This window comes from Triticum urartu, chromosome 5 (assembly GCF_003073215.2).
Source record: "Triticum urartu cultivar G1812 chromosome 5, Tu2.1, whole genome shotgun sequence".
Taxonomy (NCBI): domain Eukaryota; kingdom Viridiplantae; phylum Streptophyta; class Magnoliopsida; order Poales; family Poaceae; genus Triticum; species Triticum urartu.
Window position 1 is genome coordinate 48,181,303 of NC_053026.1, and position 17,086 is coordinate 48,198,388.

General features: G+C 48.0%; 1 pseudogene; it reads left to right on the top strand.

Annotated features, from left to right (window-relative positions):
* Positions 1-13,035: 13,035 nt before the first annotated feature.
* Positions 13,036-13,801, top strand: LOC125507800 (annotated as a pseudogene).
* Positions 13,802-17,086: the final 3,285 nt, after the last annotated feature.

A 17,086-nucleotide genomic window follows, 5' to 3' on the forward strand; every position in this document is an offset into this window, starting at 1 on the left:
TAGGCGAGCACTGGACTGTAGCTAAGCCGCAGAGTGGGAGGGTTGCTCACCACTCGGTAGGATTTTACAAACTTATGCGAGTACTGGACTGCAGCTAAGCCCCCGGGTGGGAGGGTTGCTCACCACTCGGTAGGATTTTTTAAACTTAGACGAGTACTGGACTACAACTAAGCCTACGAGTGAGAGGGTTCCTCACCGCTCGGTAGGATTTTTTGAACTTAGGCGAGTACTGGACTACAGCTAAGCCACCGAGTGGGAGGATTGCTCACCACTCGGTAGGATTTTTTAAACTTAGGCGAGTACTGGACTGCAGCTAAGCCCCCGAGTGGGAGGATTTCTCACCACTCGGTAGGATTTTACAAACTTAGGCGAGTACTGGACTGCAGATAAGCCCCCGAGTGGGAGGATTGCTCACCACTCGGTAGGATTTTTTAAACTTAGGCGAGTACTGGACTGCAGCTAAGCCCACGAGTGAGAGGGTTGCTCACCACTCGGTAGGATTTTTTGAACTTAGGCGAGTACTGGACTGCAGCTAAGCCTCCGAGTGGGAGGATTGCTCACCACTCGGTAGGATTTTTTAAACTTAGGCGAGTACTGGACTGCAGCTAAGCCTACGAGTGAGAGGGTTGCTCACCACTCGGTAGGATTTTTTGAACTTAGGCGAGTACCGGACTGCAGCTAAGCCCCTGAGTGGGAGGATTGCTCACCACTCAGTAGGATTTTACAAACTTAGGCGAGTACTGGACTGCAGGTAAGCCCCCCGAGTGGGAGGATTGCTCACCACTCGGTAGGATTTTTTTAAAACTTAGGCGAGTACTGGACTGCAGCTAAGCCCACGAGTGAGAGGGTTGCTCACCACTCGGTAGGATTTTTCAAACTTAGGCGAGTACTAGACTGCAGCTAAGCTCCCGAGTGGGAGGATTACTCACCACTCGGTAGGATTTTAGAAACTTAGGCGAGTACTGGACTACAGCTAAGCCCCCGAGTGGGAGACTGGTGTTGGGGAACATAGTAATTTCAAAAAAATTCCTACGCACACGCAAGATCATGGTGATGCATAGCAACGAGGGAAGAGTGTGATCTACGTACCCTTGTAGACCGACAACGGAAGTGTTAGCACAACGCGGTTGATGTAGTCGTACGTCTTCATGGCCCGACCGATCAAGCACCGAAACTACGGCACCTCCGAGTTCTAGCACACGTTCAGCTCGATGACGATCCCCGGACTCCGATCCAGCAAAGTGTCGGGGAAGAGTTCCGTCAGCATGACGGCATGGTGACGATCTTGATGTACTACCGTTGCAGGGCTTCGCCTAAGCACGGCTACAATATTATGGAGGATTATGGTGGAAGGGGGAACCACACACGGCTAAGAATATGATCACGTGGATCAATTTGTGTGTCTAGGGGTGCCCCCTGCCCCCGTATATAAAGGATCAAGGGGAGGAGGCCGGCCGGCCCCTATGGCACGCCAAGGAGGAGTCCTCCTCCTAGTAGGAGTAGGACTCCTACTGGGAGGGGGAAAGAAGTGGGGAGGGAGAAGGAAAGGGGGGCGCCGCCCCCCCCCCCCCCCCCCCCCTAGTCCAATTCGGACCAGGGGGGAGGAGGCGTGCGGTCCACCTTTGGCTGCCCCTCTCTCTCTCCACTAAGGCCCATATGGCCCATTACTTCTCCCGGGGGGGTTCCGGTAACCCTCCGGCTCTCCTGTTTTCTCCGAAATCATCCGGAACACTTCCGCTGTCCGTATATAGCCGTCCAATATATCAATCTTTATGTCTCGATCATTTCGAGACTCCTCGTCATGTCCATGATCACATCTGGGACTCCGAACTAACTTTGGTACATCAAAACTCATAAACTCATAATATAATTGTCATCGAAACCTTAAGCGTGCGGACCCTACGGGTTCGAGAACAATGTAGACATGACCGAGACACGTCTCCGGTCAATAACCAATAGCGGAACCTGGATGCTCATATTGGCTCCTACATATTCTACGAAGATATTTATCGGTCAGCCCGCATAACAACATACGTTGTTCCCTTTGTCATCGGTATGTTACTTGCCCGAGATTCGATCGTCGGTATCTCAATACCTAGTTCAATCTCGTTACCGGCAAGTCTCTTTACTCGTTTCGTAATACATCATCTTGCAACTAACTCATTAGTTGTAATGCTTGCAAGGCTTATGTGATGTGCATTACCGAGAGGGCCTAGAGATACCTCTCCGACAATCAGAGTGACAAATCCTAATCTCGAAATACGCCAACCCAACATTCACCTTTGGAGACACCTGTAGAGCTCCTTTATAATCACCCAGTTACGTTGTGACGTTTGGTAGCACACAAAGTGTTCCTCCGGTAAACGGGAGTTGCATAATCTCATAGTCATAGGAACATGTATAAGTCATGAAGAAAGCAATAGCAACATACTAAACGATCGGGTGCTAAGCTAATGGAATGGGTCATGTCAATCACATCATTCTCCTAAAGATGTGATCCCATTAATCAAATGACAACACATGTCTATGGTTAGGAAACATAACCATCTTCGATTAGCGAGCTAGTCAAGTAGAGGCATACTAGTGACGTTTGGTTTGTCTATGTATTCACACAAGTATTATGTTTCCGGATAATACAATTCTAGCATGAATAATAAACATTTATCATGATATAAGGAAATAAAAAAATAACATTATTATTGCCTCTAGGGCATATTTCCTTCAACTGGCTCACCACTCGGTAGGATTTTACAAACTTAGGCGAGTACTGGACTGCAGCTAAGCCCCCGAGTGGGAGGCTTGCTCACCACTCGGTAGGATTTTTTTAACTTAGGTGAGTACTGGACTACAGCTAAGCCCCCGAGTGGGAGACTGGCTCACCACTCGGTAGGATTTTACAAACTTTGGCGAGTACTGGACTGCGGCTAAGCCCCCAAGTGGGAGGCTGGCTCACCACTCGGTAGGATTTTGAAAACTTAGGCGAAACGGGTTCGCAGCTAAACCCCTGAGTGGGAGGCTTTCTCACCACTCGGTAGGATTTCCTTTCAAACTTAGGCGAAATGGATTCGCAGCTAAGTCACCCACTGGGGGTTTTCAGATGCAAACAAAAGCAACAACAATCGTGCCAGAGGACTGTAAAGCTCTTGTCTTTGATAAACAAATTACAAAGGTATTTCTTTTTACATTTTATTCGAACGAGTACTAAGTATAAAAGGGGCGGAGCAGGTCCGCGTTCCAAGTCCGTGGCTCGTCCTTCTTATGCTCGACACTGTAAAGGTGGTATGCTCCATTGTGGAGCACTCTGGTGACAATGAAGGGACCTTCCCAAGCTGGGGCGAGCTTGTGTGGTTTCTGCTGATCCACTCGAAGAACCAAGTCTCCCTCTTGAAAGGCTCGACCCTTCACGTGTCTAGCGTGGAATCGACGCAAGTCTTGTTGATAAATGGTCAACCGGATGAAGGCCATCTCTCTTTCCTCCTCTAGGAGGTCGACTGCGTCTTGCCGAGCTTGTTCTACTTCATCTTCAGAGAAGAGCTTAACTCGTGGTGCATTATGAAGCAAGTCACTCGGTAGAACAGCTTCAGCCCCATAGACCAAGAAGAATGGAGTTCGGCCAGTCGACCGATTAGGAGTTGTCCTTAATCCCCAGAGAATTGATGGAAGTTCATCAACCCAGGCGCCCGCTGCGTGCTTGAGATCTCGCATCAGTCGGGGTTTTAGTCCTTTGAGAATCGGGCCATTTGCTCTTTCTGCTTGTCCATTAGACTAGGGATGGGCGACTGAAGCATAGTCGACTCGTGTGCCTTGTGAGGCGCAGAAGGTTCTAAACTCATCAGAATCGAAGTTTGATCCGTTGTTAGTGATGATGATGTGTGGAACCCCATATCTGAAAATCAACTCTCTGATGAAGCTGACAGCAGTACTAGCTTCAAGATTCTTAATAGACTTGGCTTCGATCCATTTGGTAAACTTGTCGACTGCTACAAGCACATGAGTGAAGCCGCTCCTACCTGTCCTCAGTGGACCAACCATGTCCAATCCCCAAACAACAAAGGGCCAGACGAGTGGGATGGTCTTCAGGGCTGATGCAGGTTTGTGCGACATATTGGAGTAGAACTGGCAACCTTCACATCTGTCGACTATATCTTTCGCCATTTCATTTATTCGTGGCCAATAAAATCCAGCTCGGTATGCTTTAGCCACAATGGTCCGAGAGGACGCATGGTGACCACAGGTCCTCGAATGGATGTCGTGGAGGATCACCCGGCCTTCTTCTGGTGTTATGCATTTCTGGCTGACCCCAGTTGCACTTCTGAACAGTTGACCTCTTATTATAGTAAAGGCCTTGGATCGATGGACGATCTGTCGAGCCTCTTCTTCATCCTCTGGGAGCTCTTTCCTAAGGATATATGCAATGTATGGCACTGTCCAGTCGGGAGTGATGACCAACACCTCCATGATTAAGTCGACCACGGCTGGGACCTCGACTTCAGTCGGATCTGTGGCACTCCTAGGCTGCGGGGGCTCTTCAGCGGAGGGATCTTCTTGAACTGAAGGTGCATGAATGTGCTCCAGGAACACGTTGCTGGGAATAGCTTCTCTCTTGGAGCCTATCTTTGCTAAATCATCTGCTGCTTGATTTTTCAGTCGGGGTACATGATGGAGCTCTAACCCCTCAAACTTCTTTTCCAACTTCCTCACCGCGTTGCAGTAACCAGTCATGGCTGGGCTTCTGACGTCCCACTCCTTCATCACTTGATTGACTACCAAATCTGAGTCGCCATAGACCATGAAGCGACGGACGCCGAGTGAAATGGCCATACGCAACCCATACAAGAGTGATTCATATTCTGCTTCGTTATTGGAGGAATCAAAGTGAATCTGGAGGACATATCTGAGCTTGTCTCCTCGGGGGGATACCAGTACCACCCCAGCACCGGAACCATTCAGCATCTTGGAACCGTCAAAGAACATGGTCCAGTGCTCCGAGTGAACTTGAGTCGGCAGTTGTTGTTCAATCCACTCGGCGAGGAAATCTGCTATTGCTTGGGACTTGATAGCTTTCTTTGCCTCGAACTTGATATCTAAGGGAAGGAGTTCAATCGCCCACTTTGCCACTCGACCAGTTGCATCTCTATTGTTCAGAATCTCTGATAATGGAGCGTCGCTGACGACTGTAATGGAGTGATCAGAGAAGTAATGTGCAACCTTCTTCGTGGTCATATAAATCCCATAAACAAGCTTCTGATAATGTGGATATCTTTGCTTTGATGGAGTCAAAATTTCAGAGACATAGTATACTGGGCGCTGAACTTTGTAAGCTTTTCGTTCTTCTTCCCACTCGACCGTAAGTACTGTACTAACGACTTATCCAGTGGCTGCAATGTAAAGCAGTAAAAGCTCTTTGCTGATTGGAGCAACAAGCACCGACTGGGTGGAAAGCAGGGCTTTCAGCTCTGCAAATGTTGTGTCAGCTTCAGGAGTCCACTCGAACTTATCTGACTTCTTCATCAGTCGGTAAAGAGGCAGTGCCTTTTCACCGAGGTGAGAAATGAATCGACTTAGGGTGGCCAAACAACTAGTAAGCTTCTGGACATCATGCACATGCACAGGGCGTTTCATCCGGAGTATGGCACCCACTTTCTCTGGGTTAGCGTCGATCCCCCGTTCGGAAACGAGAAAACCGAGTAATTTTCTGCCTGGAACTCCAAACGTGCACTTTGATGGATTAAGCTTGATATCATACCTTCTGAGGTTGGCAAAGGTTTCAGCAAGGTCAGCCAGTAGGTCAGAACCTTTTCGTGACTTGACCACAATGTCATCCATGTATGCTTCCACATTCCGACTGATTTGAGTGAGCAGACACTTCTAGATCATCCTCATGAATGTGGCTCCGGCGTTCTTCAAACCGAATGACATAGTGACATAACAGAAGCACCCAAATGGGGTGATGAAAGCTGTGTTTATCTCATCGGGTCTGTACAGACGGATCTGATGATACCTGGAATAAGCGTCCAAAAAGGACAAACGCTCACACCCGGCAGTCGAGTCGACTATTTGGTCGATGCGAGGGAGAGGAAAGTGATCTTTCGGGCAGGCCCGGTTGATATGTTTGAAGTCGATGCACATGCGAAGTAAGTCGTCCTTCTTTGGGACCATGACAACATTAGCTAACCACTCGGAGTGATAAATCTCTCGAATAAACTCAGCTGCTAGAAGTCAGGCCACTTCTTCACTGATTGCCGTCCTCTTCTGTACGGCGGACCATCGAAGATGTTCTTTGGCCGGTTTCACCTTTGGGTCGACTCGCAAATGATGCTCAGCCAGTCCTCTGGGAACACCTGGCATGTCAGAAGGTTTCCATGCAAAGATGTCCCAGTTCTCATGGAGGAACTGGATGAGCGCTTCTTCCTATTTAGAGTCGAGTGTTGTTGAAATGTGAGTCGGAGCAGCATTGGTATCTGTTGGATGAATATGAATCGGCTTCGTTTCACCAGTCGACTAGAATGCTGAATCAGTGGCAGGCTTCTTAGCTTGCAACAAATCACTCGGATCTGCATTTTTTTTGATACTCCTGCAACTCCACTACTGCCATTTGTGCACCGGCGATCTTTGAGCCCTTCTGGAAGCACTCTTCTGCCTTCTTTCGACTGCCAGTGATAGTGATCACCCCTTTAGGACCAGGCATCTTCAATTTGAGGTACACGTAACATGGTCGAGCCATAAAACGTGCATAAGCTGGCCTGCCTAGAATAGCGTGATAAGCACTCTGGAAATCCACAACTTCAAATGTCAACTTTTCTTTGCGGAAATTCTTGAAATCACCGAACACTACATCGAGAGAGATCTGGCCGAGTGATGCAGCCTTCTTGCCAGGAATGACTCCATGGAAACACATATTACTTTCGCTAAGTCTGGACATTGGAATGTCCATTCCTTACAACGTCTCTGCATATAGTATATTCAGACCACTGCCACCATCCATCAGAACCTTAGTCAATCGAGTGCCTTTGACTACTGGGTCGACCACCAGCGCTTGCCTCCCAGGGGTGGCTATGTGCGCTGGGTGATTGGACTAGTCGAATGTAATGGCAGTTTGAGACCACTTCAAATAACTGGGTGTCACCGGAGCGACCATGTTCACTTCTCTGTTGATGACTTTCAGTCGACTCTTACTCTCAACGTCAGCGAAAATCATCAGAGTGGAATTGACGTGGGGGTAACCATCATCGTCCTCCTCCTCATCCTCAACTTTGTCTGCTTCCTTCTCCTTTTCCTTGGGCTGTTTCTCTCGGAATTGCTGGATTAGGAGTCGACACTGTCGAGTGGTATGCTTTGGGTAAATGAAATTACCCTCTTCATCTTTCTTGGTGTGAATGTGGCATGGTAAATCTAGCACATCATTTCCATCTTGATCTTTTACTTTCTTTGGGTTCCACGGTCCTTTGGGTTTCCCCTTGAACTTCCCTTGAGTTACGGCTAAGGCTTCTCCAGGAGCAGCTGGCTCGGCTTTGCGTTTTTGCTCCCGACTGGACTTTCCCCCTCTGGTTTCATGGGCGACTGTTTTGTGCTTGCCACTCCGGAGTCAGTCTTCTTCTTCACCATTGGCGTACTTGGTGGCAATCTCCATCATCCGAGTCAGAGTCATATCTCCTGTTTGACCGAATTTCAGATTCAACTCCCGATACTTAACGCCTTCTTTGAAGGCACAAATTGCTTGGTGATCTGACACATTCTCCACTGTGTGGTGCAACGTGATCCATCTCTGGATATAATATCTCAAAGTTCCATCCGGTTTCTGAACGCAACACTGTAGTTCTGTCAGCCCTGCTGGCCGCTTGCAAGTACCTTCAAATGTTCTGACAAATACTCGAGCAAGATCTTCCCAAGTATAAATACTACCAGGAGCTAACTGATTCAGCCACGCCCTGGCCGAGCCCTCTAGCATCAAAGGAAGGTGCTTCACGGCCACTTCATCGTTGCCGCCACTGATCTGTACAGCCACTCGGTAATCCTCAAGCCAAGTGTCAGGCTTGGACTCACCAGTGAACTTATTGACTCCAGTCGCCAACCTGAAGTTGGGAGGAATCACTGCGGCCCTGATGGCTCTGCTGAAGCACTCTGGGCCTGAGACATGCACTCTGCTGTTGGTTGGAAAATCTCTGTCGGGGCCTTCTCTGTGAGCTCTATTTCTGTCAACCAGACCCTGAACGAGAATAGATCTCGCATCAAAGCCCGGTTCCTTGGGGTCGACTGGAATCCTTCGCCCACCACTGTGAGGGCGTCTATCATCCTGCTGTCGAGGCACGTATGATCCACTCCTTGGGGGAGGCGTGGGCACTCGACGACGATCATCGTGATCGAGTCGGGGATCATACTGCTCACGGTTGCTGTACTGATCTCGTCGGTCTCCACGTCCCTCATGCCTCGGGGGTGATCTTGGGCTGTGAGCCGATTGGACTGTGTCTGCAACCACGGATCTGTTGTGAATCCTATTCCACGACTGAGATACTACTGTATTCTACTCTCCCGCGGCTCGGAGCAAGGCCCGGATCTGCGCCAAACCTCGACCAGCTTCTGACTGGGAAGGTTGAATTGACTCCGCTATTCAGGCCGCAGCTGCGAGATTCTGGATTGGAGTTCGGTATACCTGAGTCGGGGGTGGAAAAAGTTGACGCCGACTGGATTCGGGAGCACGCTGCCGAGCACGCTCGTCGAGTGCGCGCTGGAGGTTATCCAGTCGAGTGCGCTCAGCCAAGTTGGCCAGGCGCGCCTCCTCCAAGGCCTGGGCCTCAGGGGTTTCTCCAACAATGGGAGTGTGAAGTGCATCCATGTTCCGGCGCGAAGTTCCTCCCTCCTCTGCGAAGAGAGGGGTTCGGGTCGATACTCTTTGTGGACACGCGACGGATCACCGCCACCATCGCCTCCGTCCTCGCGGGCGAAGCCAGGAGAACTACATGGTCCATTGACCATCAAAGATTCCGCCGCGGGGTCGCTGCTGTCGCACTCGGATGCAGTCTCTACGGAGCCAGTCGAACAGGCCGTAGAGAGTTTCGTCGGGCTCGATTGCCGCGACCTGGGGGTGGCCGATTGGCGAGCCACCGCATGCCTCACCCATCGCTGAAGCCTCGACCGACCGGAACGTTTGCCCCGGCGGGCTGCAGGGAGGGAGGTCGGCACGGGAGCCGACCGATACTGAGTCGACGGCTGCCGTAGGAGGACGCCACGGACGCACACGCGAAAGTGCGTTGCCCCGCGGATGGGGAGCGCCTCGGCGTCGAGTGGCGCTTCCTGGAGCCAAGCGGAGTCGTCGGCGATGAATACGAGCGCACTGAGATGGATCTCGTGGCCCTTGGCCAAACCTCCGCCTGAAACCATGTTGATGGGGATCGGAAAAATCACAACTTCTCCAACAAGTCGCTAAGACACCTGCCCCACGGTGGGTGCCAACTGTCGTGATTCTAAGTCTGACAGTAGAATGGGGGTAGGAATGTAGAGGCAACATCCTAACTATGAAGGAGTTGTACACCTGAGTTTTATGAGTTCAGGCCCTTCTCGGAGGAAGTAACAGCCCTACGTCTCGGAGCCCGGAGGCGGTCGACTGGATTATATGCATGTGTGTTACAGAGGGTGCGAACCCCCATCCCTGAGGAGGGGGTGGCTTATATAGAGTTTGCCAGAGTCCTCCCGCCCTCAATTACAAAGGGTTTAAGGTACATAAAGATGGGGACGTTACTGGTAATGCCTGCAATAAAGATACATAATGACCATTAAAGCTATGACTTAATTCCCGACCGTTGCAGAGTGGAGTGGCTCTAGATCTCCTGGTAGTCGAGTGATTGTCCATACGGTCGAGTGTCTTCGAGAATGTCGAGTGGAACATAGCTTCATGGTCGAGTGGATGATGATTTTTCTTTGAGTGCTTCTGGCTCCTTTAGAGATGTCCTTGGGGAGGGTATCTTGGACAGATCCATGACCCTACCCTAGATACATAGCTTCATCACTAATCGTATGACCGGAGGCAGAAGTTTATTCATCGATCTTAAATTGATTACTTCCTCAAGGAAGCATCTCACTTTTGGCGACACCAACAAAGGAAAGGTAATTGAGTTAGGTTAAGTTGTCATATCTAAAGAGAAACATATGGATAAGGTCATGCTTGTTCAATCTCTTGGATTCAATCTAACGTCCATTTGAAAGCTTTGTGATGTGGAAATGATGGTCTTATTCACAAAATCCAGATGTGTGGTTATCATGAAAAATGATAACACTTTGTCTTCGAAGTTGTTAGAAAATGTGATTTATATATTGTGGATTTCTTTAAGGGCCCCTCAGTTATCACTTGTTTGCCTGCAAAGACTACAGAGGGTTGGTTGTGGCACCAAAGGCTTGGCCATGCAGGTGCAGGAAACTTGCAGGCTTTGCTGAAGAAAAAGCACATCGTAGGAACTGTCTTAAATTTGATAAAGATCGCCTCTGCGATGCATGACTGCATGTGAAGCGGACAAGCTCGTGAAGAAATCGCATTCTGCGAAGACTAACCACGACAAGGCCACTTGAAATTCTTCACATGGACATGTTCGGCCCGCACAACTACTCTATCTTCCATGCCAACAACTATGGACTCGTCATTTTCTATGATTTTCCCCAATTCACCCTAGTTTTCTTTCTCGAGAATAATTTCAAAACCCAGGAAATCTTCAAACATTTCGCCAGGAAGGCTCAAAATGAATATGAAGTCACTATTAAGCACGTGAGAAGTGAAAGTGGCATGGAGATATCTAAGAATTTCTTGATGATTACGGCATCACCCTGGGACGGAGCTCCCATGTAGCCACTGGTGTCAATTGACACCAGTGCCTTCTGGCCTTTCAGCTAATAAGTATTAGCAAAAATGCGTTTGACCCCAGCCTAAAAATTCCATTGACCCCAGCCCAACAGCATAGCAGCTAATCCCTAAAGCCTTAGCCCATAAGATCCATTAAGTTCTAAAAAAATCAAGAGCCTGCCGCAGCAAACAATGACACAAGGCCAGGCCCAATGCGTACGCACGTCTCTATGTATCAATTAATCGATTTGCTGTACGCCTATACCTGTACGCGAACAGACGGACGCCCTCGTCTCTTCCCCTCCTCATCTAGATCCCTATTTCCGCAGCCGCCGTAGTGAATCGGTGACGAACGACAGTGAACTCGACGCCATTTCATCGGGTGAATGTTGATATCGGCCGACCATCCGCCAGTGCAAAATCTTTAATTTGCAAGTGTTGGTTCTTCCCATCCCAGGTAATATGCACCCTCTCTCTCGGTCTCTAGACTGTCTACAATTCTACTTGTGCTTTGATTTCATGATGGCTATTGGCTAAGTAATTTCTTTTCTTTGATTTGCCAAGGACAAGGAGGAAATGGATAAATTTTTGTTGAAAGGGAAACGACCAGCACCAGAAGTAATGTGGCAGGGACTTCAAGGCCAGTTAGACCAAGACAAGGTCTTGCATCAAATATTGGTACTACTCGTCCGCCTCCGGCAGAAATTAACTTAGATGCACTTCCTCATGATCCAGCTGATCGAAAAAGAATACGGTAGTACAGAAAGAATCCTAAGAAGCAAGATGAGTTTTATCCGGATGATTTCAATTCATCACAATTAATGAATCTTGGTCATGAACTTCGGATTTTCATAGACAATGTCCGAGCGGACCAAAGATTCGCCAATTTGAATGGCATTGCTGATCTTGCCAAAGTGTTGGTGGAAACTAAAAAGCATCTTGATTTTCCTTTGGTGTATCAACTTCTCAAGTTGGTGCTAATTTTGCCAATTGCCACAGCGTCAGTGGAGAGATGCTTTTCAGCAATGAATATCGTCAAGAGTGTTTTGCGGAACAAAATGGGTGATGAGTTCACGAGTGATTGCCTGATTTGCTATGTGGTGAAAGACATATTTTCTACAATAACGAATGATGATGTGATTGATCTATTTAAGAAGATGGAAGATCGAGAAGGGAAGTTATAAAATGTGAGTCTCGGATCACTTTATTTTTTTCCTTAATGATACTTATTTTCTTCTTTATTTGTTTCTTACTATTCTTGTGAATATAATATATTCTTTTGTTCATCCTTTCCAGAAAGTTACAAGTGAAACGTTCCAAAGTCATTTTTTTGCCTATTATTCCCGGAATATGTAAAGAAGTGTTACTTTATGACTTCGTTCAGCCAATACTCGCTACTCGGTATGTAATTTTTTGATGTAATAATAATATCACTAGCTCGTTGCATATTGTTGCTCTTTATATCGCTCTCGGCCATTATCTATATTGTTGCACCACTATAATTTCTGCAAGAGGCTTAGCGTGGGCAGCGGTTGACACCAATGCCCATTTTTTCTAGCTTCGTCCCTGATTCACCCATAACTTCTTCGCAACTTATACTCCACAATAAAAAGAAGTGGTGGAGAGGGAAAATCAGATGCTCATTAAAGTGGTATCATGCTTAATAAGTACAAGACCTCAATGCGATTTTCGGCGGACGCCATCAACAAAGGTCTATATGATCTCAGCAGGATCTCTCTCCATGTTTCTCTCATCTGACTTGTCGAATAGTAGAAGAGAATTTACTAAAAGTCAGAGCTCCATGCCTTATCCACAATATAATCCATTGCATCTTGGCCCCTTTGGCATCAGGTCGCCGCATCGCCATTGCCATCCAGAAATTCGATACTCCACAGTCCACAGACCACACTGAGTGGTGCAAAGGAGCTCGGCATTTGTCCGAACGCTCCCGTATCACTTTTTTTCATAGTTTTAATTAGCCAGCTATAGTTTCGCTATAGCCCGCTATAGCCTTTTCAGCAGGGTGCTGCTAAACGATCGTCTTCACAAATAGCCCGCTATAGCCCGCTTTAGCGCGCTATAGCTGATTTAGAGGCCCGTCGCTATTTTTCATAGCCCGCTATTTAAAACATTGCCTTTTCCGGTCAAATTGCTTGAAGATAATCCTGCCGGTGCACATTTCCATGGCTATATATGCGACGCGCCCTGTGCCCAATTCTAAGCAAGCAAGCACAACTCAAAAGTCAAAGCCTCGTATACGAGAGCAATCGTAGCTACTCCCTTCGTTCGGAAATATTTATCCGAGAAATGGTTGTATCTAGGACAAATATTTCGGAACGGAGGAAGTACTAATTAAGCTCTCTAGCACTAACACTGAAGACCGGGCCGGCCTGATGGAGCAGGTGACGAAGCTAGCGGGGCGGGGCAGCGGGCGGTGGTGATCTTCGGCATGAGCACCTGCTGCATGTGCCACACGATGACGAGCCTCCTCCGGGATCTCGGGGCGAACCCGACGGTGGTGGAACTGGACGAGGACCCTAGAGGGAAGGAGATGGAGAAGGCGCTAGCGCGGCTCTTCGGCCGGAACCTGACGTGCCGGCGGTGTTCATCGGCGGCAGGCTCGTCGGATGCACCGACGAGGTCATGTCCCTTCATCTCGGCGGCAAGCTTGTCCCACTCCTTCGTAATGCAGGTGCTGTCTGGGTGTAGTGCGTGCGAGGGCTTTGTAGATATTCGGCCTGATGCATTGGGCGCCAGAGAAGTATGCGTACGTGCTCTGTTATCCTTTTCTATGATGGAGACAAAGGAAACCATGCAGGTATTTTTACTGTTGATGGGAGTACCTGTCCTGTCAAAGTTTTAAGCATTATAATTGGTGGTGTCTTAGTCAAACTTTGTGATAGTCGTCAAAATTATATTTAATACGAATAGTACCAAATAAATACAATATAAATATATATTACATGATGGATCTGATGATATGAATGGTGAATTTTTTTCTTTAACCTTGCTGAAACTTCAAATAAATTGACTTAAGACAACACTATTATGTGAAGTAAAAAAGGACTTTTTTTCTTTTGAGATCACAACGGGCGGATACATGAACTTTAAACTTCAACTATCAACAATTTAAATTTTGTATTTGAACTTTCAAATAATATAATTTTTGAAAATTTTGAACACTAAACTTTCAAAATTGTGATGAACTTTCCATAGAAATTAAATATATGAAAAACACATACGTGTGCCCCACCATGAAACTCTTCCTTGCGCTGATGCAGCTCCTCTGAAGAAAGTAGTGTATGCCCACCTCACATGGGTGGGGCGCTTGTGTTAAATCCCTCGGCCAACCGAAATATAGCTTGTGCACGCGTGATGACCCCCTACAGAGGGCCCCAATAGTGCGGGAACCCATTTTTTCCTTTTGGTTCTCTAGGCGGTTTTCTCAAGAAAAAAACTAGCTGCAGGATTTATTTTATATTTAAAATGTGTTTAATTTTTTAAAAATGTACACGGATTTAGAAAAAATGTTGGTGCATTTTAAAAATGTTTTTGAATTCAAGTATGTTCATCAGTTTTAAAAATATTCACAAATTTTAAAACGCTTGCGTATTTTAGATAATGTACATGAATTATAAAAATACTCATGTATTCCTAAAAACGCTTTGTTATTTATTTATTTTTATAATTTTTTAAAGAGGCCAGTCGAAAATACAGAAGTAAGAAAAAAAAGATATGATCATGCATGGGCCAGGAGAGACCCTAGCCGCCCCTCCTCCCAACCCTAGCCGCCCCTCCTCCTCACCCCCTCCCCCCCTATTCCCTTCCTCGCCGCTGCCTGAAGCAGCCGCCGGGCAAGCCCGGGGAGCCAAGGATGGTGGCGGCGGGGCCTCGGTTGCTCTGCCTCTGCGTGGGGAACCCCGGATCTGGAGCGGCAGCTCCATTGGCGCCACAGCCGCGCGGGCGGTGGATCTGGCGTCCCGGCCGTGCGGGCAGCGGGATCCGGTGGTCATTGGCGGCAACGGTGGCTTCTACGGCGGTCGGTGCGCGCGATCTGGCGCCTCCCCTCCTCCCCTGTTCGGCATGCGGGCCAGCCTGGTCGGGCCGCACTTCTTCTTGGTTGCCGGTTCTGTACAGAGGCGCTGCTGGTGCCGGGGATCTAGTTCGGGCGAAATCCCTAGCCGGCCATGACCGGCCGCATCGACGGCGACGCCTGAGGGCATCGTTCCCCTCCTTGGAGGCGTCGGTATGGACTGATCTCCTCACTTCCCCTTCCTCTAGGTCTCCCGAACGAAAGCCCAAACTATGTTGGGCGGCGACGGCGCTCATGGTGTCGTTCCCTTCTTGAAGGCGTCGCTTTGGGAACCTTGGGGTTGGGTGGCGCTTGTGGGTGGTGGGCGACGGCGGTGGTGCGGTGCTATCCTAGCATGGATTTACGTTTGTTGCTTGGAGATGGACTCGCGTAGGTGGAGGTCATCGTCTGGCGTCGTGGTGGCGTCAATGGCAGAGGGCTTGCCAAGGCTCGCGTAGGTGGAGGTCGTCGTTTGGCGTCATGATGGCGTCAATGGCGGAAGAGCAGCCAAGGTTGTCACCTCAATCTACTCTGAAGATGGACCAGTGGAAAATGGTGGCGACGACACATGTGAGTGCGTCGAACCGGTTTGAGCCCCGGACCCGGTAGATGGCTCGGTCGGGGCCTCCGGCTTTAGATGTTAAGCTTAGGTGAGAGGTCTGGGTATGTGACCCAGCTTGCACCCCTTCATTATTTGGATAAAAGTAGTGGCAGATGCTGCCAAGATGGAGGATTCAGGCATACTGTTGTTCTACTTTGTAAGATTCTCGAGAATAATCAATAAAATGGCCGCATGCATCTTCCAGATGCAGAGGCTGGGGGTCATCATCCTTTTCTAAAAAAAAGAAAAAAAGATATTGCTACAAGAAAGACTGCGGAAATTAGATGATGAAAAAAAATTACCCTGAAAGTTGCATCTCCACGTGTTTAAGATGTCCAGTCCATGGATGGTCGCCCTGTGCGTTTGGCGATTGATACGTAATTTTGCATCATGTTTTTATATCGATATTTATTGCATTATGGGCTGTTATTTCACTTTATGTCACAATACTTATGGCTATTCTCTCTTATTTTACAAGGTTTACATAAAGAGGGAGAATGCCGACAGCTGGAATTCTGGTCTGGATAAGGAGCAAATATTAGAGACCTATTCTGCGCAACTCCAAAAGTCCTGAAACTCTAAGGAACGTCTTAAAAGAAATAAAGAAAAATCCATGCCAAAGATGAAGGCCAGGGGCCCACACCCTGCTCGCGAGGGTGGGCCCCCTAACCCCCCTAGGGAGCGCCCCCCTACCTCGTGGCCCCCCTGGTGGCTCTCTGATGCCCATCTTCTACTATATGAGGTCTTTCGATGAGAAAAAATAAGAAGGAACTTTTCGAGACGAGACTCTGCCGCCACGAGGCGGAACCTTGGCGGATCCAATCTAGAGCTCCGGCAGAGCTGTTCTGCCAGGGATACTTCCCTCCCGGAGGGGGAAATCATCACCATCGTCATCACCAATGCTCCTCTCATCGGGAGAGGGCAATCTCCATCAACATCTTCACCAGAACCATCTCATCTCCAAACCCTAGTTCATCTCTTGTATCCAATTCTTGTCTCAAAGTCCGGGATTGGTGCTAGTAGGTTGCTAGTAGTGTTGATTACTCCTTGTAGTTGATGCTAGTTGGTTTAATTGGTGGAAGACCATATGTTCAGATCCTATATGCATATTATTACCCCTTTGATTATGAACATGAATATGCTTTGTAAGTAATTACGTTCGTTCCTGAGGACAAGGGAGAAGTCTTGCTATGAGTAGTCATGTGAATTTGGTATTCGTTTGATATTTTGATAAGATGTATGTTGTCTAGCCTCTAGTGGTGTTATGTGAACGTCGACTACATAACACTTCACCATTATTTGGGCCTAGAGAAAGGCATTGGGAAGTAATAAGTAGATGATAGGTTGCTAGAGTGATAGAAGCTTAAACCCTAGTTTATGCGTTGCTTCGTAAGGGGCTGATTTGGATCCACATGTTTCATGCTATGGTTAGGTTTACCTTAATACTTTTGTTGTAGTTGCGGATGCTTGCAATAGAGGTCAATCATAAGTGGGATGCTTGTTCAAGTAAGAACAGCACCCAAGCACCGGTCCACCCACATATCAAATTATCAAAGTATCGAACGCGATTCATATGAGCGTGATG